This window comes from Primulina eburnea, chromosome 7 (genome assembly GCF_022965805.1).
Source record: "Primulina eburnea isolate SZY01 chromosome 7, ASM2296580v1, whole genome shotgun sequence".
Classification (NCBI taxonomy): Eukaryota; Viridiplantae; Streptophyta; class Magnoliopsida; order Lamiales; family Gesneriaceae; genus Primulina; species Primulina eburnea.
Genome location: NC_133107.1, coordinates 10432824 through 10439992, shown reverse-complemented (window position 1 = coordinate 10439992; position 7169 = coordinate 10432824).

Genomic DNA, 7169 nt, shown 5'->3' with positions numbered 1-7169 from the left:
TTAAGCACAATAGAACTCAATAACCCTAGGTACACAAAATATTACTAGCACGCTAATAATCCCAAGTAAAAATTCCACATGCAAGGCAAAATAATACTGAGCTTAGGTAGAAAAGTTTACCAGTCAGTAAGGTGGTGTCTGGGTCCGCCTCCTGTGCATGCATGGCGAATACCCTGCCCTGGGTTGGCTGCTTCCACTGTGGGCACTCTTTCAGCACGTGATCTGTAGCCCCACATTTAAAACATTTCCCGGATCCCCATAGGCACTGTCCGGGATGCTGGCGATTGCACTTCTGGCACACTGGGAAGTTACCGGGCTTCTGAGGCGCCCCTTGCTACTGAATTGGACCCTTGCCCTTTGGCGGTCCTGGATATGGCTTTTTCCCAGGCGGCCCCTGAAACGGCCTCTTAAACTGGGGTCTCTGCTGTTGTTGTTGCTGGTGTTGCGGTGGTGCCTGATAGGTCCTCTTGCCCTGCCTGTCCATCTCGATATCTCTCAGATCTTGCTCTGCAGCCAATGCTCTAGATACTGCGACTGCGTAGCTAGTAGGGCCAGCTACTCGGACGTCACAGCGCAAGATCGGCCTCAAACCATTCAGGAAATGCCTCAACTTTGCCTGGACATCATTCGCAATGAGGGGTACGAAGTGACACCCTCTCTCAAACTTCCTCACGAATTCTGCCACGCTACTATCTCCCTGTCCAAGCGTCATAAACTCGTTGGTGAGTCTGGATCGTACTTCCTCAGTGAAGTACTTGGAGAAAAAGACCTCCTTGAAACCATTCCATGGCAATACTTGCAGATTGGCTGCCACTGATGCGCTCTCCCACCATAACCTGGCGTCCCCAGTCAGAAGGAACGTGGCGCATCTGACCCTATCTGCATCGGTCAGTTCCATAAAGTCAAAGATTACAACTATGGACTTAATCCATCCCTCTGCTACCATCAGGTCAGTGGTACCCGAAAACTCTTTAGGACTCATCCTCCTAAACCTTTCATATACCGCCTCTGGTTGGGGCCTCGCCCCTGCAACTACCGCTGCAGCCTGGTTCCCCGCAAACTGTGCGAAGAACTGCGTCATACCCGCAAGCATCTGCGCCTGCATATCTGGAGGTGGTGGTGGTGGAGGATTGGCCCTCTCCTCAACTCGAGGCTCTCTGTCCTCCTCCCTTGTTTCACGGTCGATCACACGTCTAGGAGGCATACTGTTCCAATAAATTACCCAACACGTAAACCCAATATTCATGAACATATATCAATATTTTATGATGCACGTAAATCAAATTTAAAACATGCACATACTGAAATCATAACTTGATGCTTACTACATAACCTAATGAAAAACTTTAAACTTACAGACTTGAGGTGTGACTTCGTGAGCTTCTTGCGACTGGCAGTAGGCATAACCCTTTACAAGAACACCGCTCTGATACCAACTTTAACGTACCGTATTTTCATACTTAAAAATTTGCGGAAAAATTAAAAATTTTCTTAAATGTAAACATCCATACGGTCGTCACTCAACATTCATAAAAATAAATCTCAAAATCAACCGTCACAAATAAAATTTGCTAAAAGCAAAGCTGTCCAAAAGGTCTCACATCCAAACCATAAAATCAGAGTATAAATGTTTTCATGCTTAAAATCCTAAAATAACGTGGGCGGTCCTCGGGTTTAGCCTCCCGCTCAGTCCAAGCCTGCCCCTTGGTCGCCACCTCATTTCTCCTCAACAACATAGTCACCTGCATCGATCAAGTCTAGTGAGTCTAAAAACTCAACACGTATAAACTGAGATAACGAGTACTACGTAATAAAATCGCATGCAACTTTAAAAATAGGACATACATAACTTGAGGCTTGAACTTGCATAATAAACTTGGACATACGTACATACATAACTAGACGTGCCATCAACATAAACTTTCATAAACATACTGCATACTTGAACGTACGTAACTTCATCCTTTTCGTAGGAGATGTTTCAAAGTAAGTGACCCATACATAATAAACGCCTGATCAGACAAACCACAGTACTGGGCTGACAGGGACGTATCCACTGCCACATACATGAGATCCCCGTTCAAAATTTAACGGGCTGGTTGGTCTCCGTTCATAATTTAACTCTTTCCAACCATGATCTAACCCGTTCATAATTTAACGGGGTGGAGAGGTCCTTGGCCACGTTCACCGACTTCCAAACCCATTTAATTTGGTCACGAGACATTTAGTATAACCCAAAAACTTAAAATATTTTCTTGCACGTCATACATACTTACTTGGTGTTGAGGGATTCGTTGGACTTCGATCGGGGCCGTCGCTGCGACATACTAACATGAAATTGCATACTTAACTTGCATAACTTAGACGTAGGTAATCATGCTTACTTACGAGTTCGTTCAATTACCTAGGACGTTCTAAAATTCCCATGGCTCGACCTTGTAAATCGTTGTACTAAACCATGACATTGAACCTCAAACATGTTATAATATTTTTCCCAAAATATGAAGGACACGGACCCCGTGCCTACCTCCGTGTAGGGGTCCGTGTAGACTCGGGTGAAAGGTTCGGAAAGAAGGGTGGACACGGACCCCGTGTCAGGGTCCGTGTGGGGGTCCGTGTAGACTCTGGAAAAATGCACTCCGGAAAGAACAAAGTCACGGACCCCGTGCCAGGGCCCGTCCGTGGGTCCGTGTACCTGCGGGACAAGTAAAGTTCGGAAATTCTAAACAGGTTTCGCTTAACAGTCTAGACTCGATTGCACGGACCACAATTCGACACCCCAAGACTCATCCTAGCATGCCATAACATCAAACCATATTCGTACAAAATCCCAAAGCGACGATGTTCACCCTACGACACATACCATTCGAAACGTAGCAATTGCCACCAATTCGTTCCTACGACTTCTAATGCATTCTAGTGCCTATCGACGCTAAACGACGTATCAATTAACATCCCAACATCATACTAATCATACCTAGACACAGCAACGATCACCCGTCGATCCCCGCGAAGCCTGCAACATAAAAACTTCAGGAACACAATTTTCGTAAAAGTCGCAGTTTGAGCAGTCCCACGAAAAACGCCATAACTCACTTAATTTTCATCCACAAATCTCGAATTTTATATCAAATCGAAGGCATCGAAAAGTTCTAAAATTTTATAGCTGAAAGTTTTCTCAAAATCTCGACCAAAAATTCGCAGTTTCAACCAGAAAAGTAAAAACGTGATTTTTAGATCTAAAAAGGGCTCCGAAAACGATTTAAACATGATTGCTCAAACTTCTACACAACATACACATGGTTTTACGCATAAATAACAATCTACGCATAATATGACATGATCGATGCATCAAGAACAGAATATACGTGCCTTTTGATATCAAACGTTACCGAAACGGCGTTACCGAAGCGGAGATTGAAGCGATGTTGATCCGGGACGATCGTGGCACCGTTTTCTTGCAATAAAATCCACCAAAAACTCGATGGAAAGATAAAGGGAAGGGGGCGGCTGCTTTCTACCTTAGAACCCTAGGTTTTCTTTCTCTTAAAATCTGAAAATGAGATGAGTAGGGTGTGCTGTGTGTTTAAAAATGTGTAAGTGTGTGTGAGTGTGTGTAACGTGTGTGTGGATTTTTAATTAGGAGAAATTGGTGCTCAATTAACTAATTAAAGTACTAATTAAAATTAACACACAGTAATCCAATCAAACTCCTCATTTAGAATAATTACCCACTAATTTTAAAAGTTTCAAACTCTTACATTACTAAAGACATAAATAAGGTTTTAAAATGCTTAAAACTAAATAAATCATCTAAAACGCCCCGTCCTTAATTTAAAATAAAATACCATATTTTGAAATTACCAAAAATCGTCACCGAGTCTTTTCCTCAATCCCGCCTCGAATAAACGCCTGAAACATGAAACTCGAAAAAGCCATTTTAACGTGCATCACCTAAACATGAATAATTTAAAATAATGCATTTAAATAAATTATGCACTACTAAGACTCGTTTTAAAATTAACTACATGCTTCAATAATCAAATAAATGCATGGGTTATACGTGTACTGAATTTGGGCACTACACATCCAATCTGATTCAGCTCTCTTCGTTGTTGGATAAGTCAAATATACAACTTGCAAGGCTGGCGTAGAAAACACAATTGGTTCTTAGTATCCCAGATTCTTTTTTCGATTGACATCAAAAATTTTGTACCTTTTGTGTATGAGTGTGCCCAAGAGAGGATGAGTATCAAACCAGCAACACTTGAAAAGTACAACTTGTTTCATTGGTAGACCTGGGTATTCAATTTCTACTATTTCTTCAATTTGCTCGTAAAACTCAGTCACATTTCCTACTCATATGACCACTCACTTGAATCCCCGAGTTGTTTGTACCTTTGATATTTCCATTTAATAAACACTCAGGATGACTAAGTGCAAATGTTACAAACGACTCTACACCAACACAATATTCAACCGTTAGAAATCTATTCTCCAAACGACGATATATCCAATTTCTATCGTTATTCATTTTATCCTACAAAAGAATAAATAAGATGTATTTTACTTAATCGCTATCATTTACTCATTAATTAAAAAAATTAAAATTCAATAACATAAGCAGGAAAATTTCATAATTTTAATGTTAACAATTTATATAAATTAAATTATATAATATTTTAATAACAAATTAAACATGTAATATATATTATTTAATTTCGAAATAACATGCAATAAAAAAATTAAAATATGTATAAATCTATTTAAAAAAACACTTACAATCTGATCTTAGAAGATGCCGGAGCACTGTGCACGTGCAAAAAATCAGGTGGAAAGCTAAAAAATTCATGATATTAACCAAAACTCAGAAATTTCCAAGAGTTGAAACGCAAAGAACTTACCCTAAATCAAAACTAAAATCGTTCAAGAGAGAAATTTATCGCATATGTGAAGTGGTGTGGAGGGAAATGGACTGAAAATACAGATATTTATAGACACTTTGCAATGGTTAATAACGACGATTTTTCATTAAACCGTCGCTAATAGTGATGATTTAAGCAAAATTGTCGCCGATCTAAATCGGCGACGGTTTTGATACATCGTCGCTATAATTAGCTACGGTTATTGTTTAAACCGCCACTTTTTTAAATATTGCGACGATATTAATAAAACCGTCACTAATTATAGCGATGGTTTAAGCACAACTGTCGCCAATTTGCGATTAACGACGGTTTTTATTTAACCGTTGCTAATTAGCGACAGTTTTATTAAAACCGTCGTAATCTTTTTGACAAGATCTGCTCGTGAAAATTTATTATAATCAAATTTAAATACCATATCATCATCGACAGTCTCCAGCTCAGCATATGTGGTCTCAGGCTCAACATCTTTCATAAAACACTAGACCTTCTCTTCATATCTCTCACTAAATGAAATCTCTCAGCATGAAGTTCTAAATTTGAGTGATTTTTTTTGGTAGGTATTCTTTTATTTTGTCTTGGGAAATCTCAGGATAGAAATAGGTGAACCAAATGGCTAGAATAAAATGGTCGAGGCAAGAGTTTGACTCTTTTTCCTTAAAACGATATTGCCCCTCCCCGGTGCTCACGGTTGTTGGCAAAATTCGTTTTTTCAAGATACAACGACTACGGCTTTAAAATAGTAACACTGCAAATTTTAAAGCCACACGAACTTTAAATATTTAGAATGCTATCAAGATGAAATGAAAATTTTCTAATTTCGAATTCTAAGCATTAAACTTAAAAATCCAATTCCAAGATTTTAAATCTTTCAAAACTTGGATTTAAGCGCATATGCTTAAAAAACTCAAAAGTAGAAGACAACTCTCGAATTTAATTCTAAAGTTAGAATTTAAGCGTAAAAGCTTAGAAAATCCAAACTCAAGATTCTATATCTTGAAAATTTGAACTTTAAGCACTAATGCTTAAAAGTTCGTATATTGAACTAAACTTTAGAGATAAAAGAGAAGAAGAGAAATAGTGCAATAAAGAAATGTGAGAGGTCATGATGGAAAGCCTTGAATCAAGAGACATGTCTCTTCATGAAATGATGGACCATTTCACTAATAAAATGACACATTGTTTGAATCAAATCATGGCACCTCTTCGGCCAAGTCAATTGAGGTGTCAATTCAATTGAGGTGCCAATTCATGGCATGTAACGTAGCACATGAATTGTAAGAAAAGTTGAAATTCGAGGTTATAATAAGCGTGGGAATCCATTATGTTATATTGAGAATGGTAAGAAAAGTTGAAATTTGAGTTTATAATAACATAGCATTAAGTCATCATGGGTTATTTTAAGTTGTGATGCGCAATGAGGATTTAGAAGGTAATTTAATTGGGATCCAGGAGACATAAGGACATTTTAGAACTTAATTTTTATCAGAGTAGTGCAGCGGAAGCGTGGTTGGGATACTAGAACTAAGGCTAAATTTTTGGGTTATCAATGATAAGCGAATTTCTAGGACGAAATTCAATATAAAGGGGGGGGGGGGGGGGGGGGAGAAATATTGTAACGCCCCGAAAATTCGAAAGTCTACGTAAACCACATGCATACAAATTATTAAATTCCTTTTGTATTTCAATTAATTGTTTTAATTGCATAAATTAATTATGTTGTGTATATTTACATGTTTAAAATATACTTTTTCTACACGGTTGCATTAAAATTTATTTTTAAAGGTTATTCGAGTTGCGATCGAGGAACGGAAACCGATGGCTGAAAAATAGAAAATTCTTTTATTAAATAATTTTTTAAATTATTTAAATTAAGAGCGATGCTTTTATTATTTTTAAAAATAAGGAGTTTTAAGGTGATTTTATATGCAAGGACGTAATTTTTATCGGTGTTGGATTTTGAACAAAAATAAGAACGTTTTGACAACCCGGCTAATAAATTCACAAACTTTATTAAACAAAATATTTTAATTAAACATTAAGGAGCTTATGGGACTAATTAACCATGTTAATGGTCCTAAGCTTTTGTTAGTATTTTAAATACTATTTAAAATACAAATCATACCCCATACCCCATTACAAACCCACGCCCCACTCCCCTAAAACATTAAAAATCTTTCTTTCATAAACCTCACGGCACACACAAAAGTTTGAGGAGGAAAGCATAGAAAATCTTCAAGATATTCT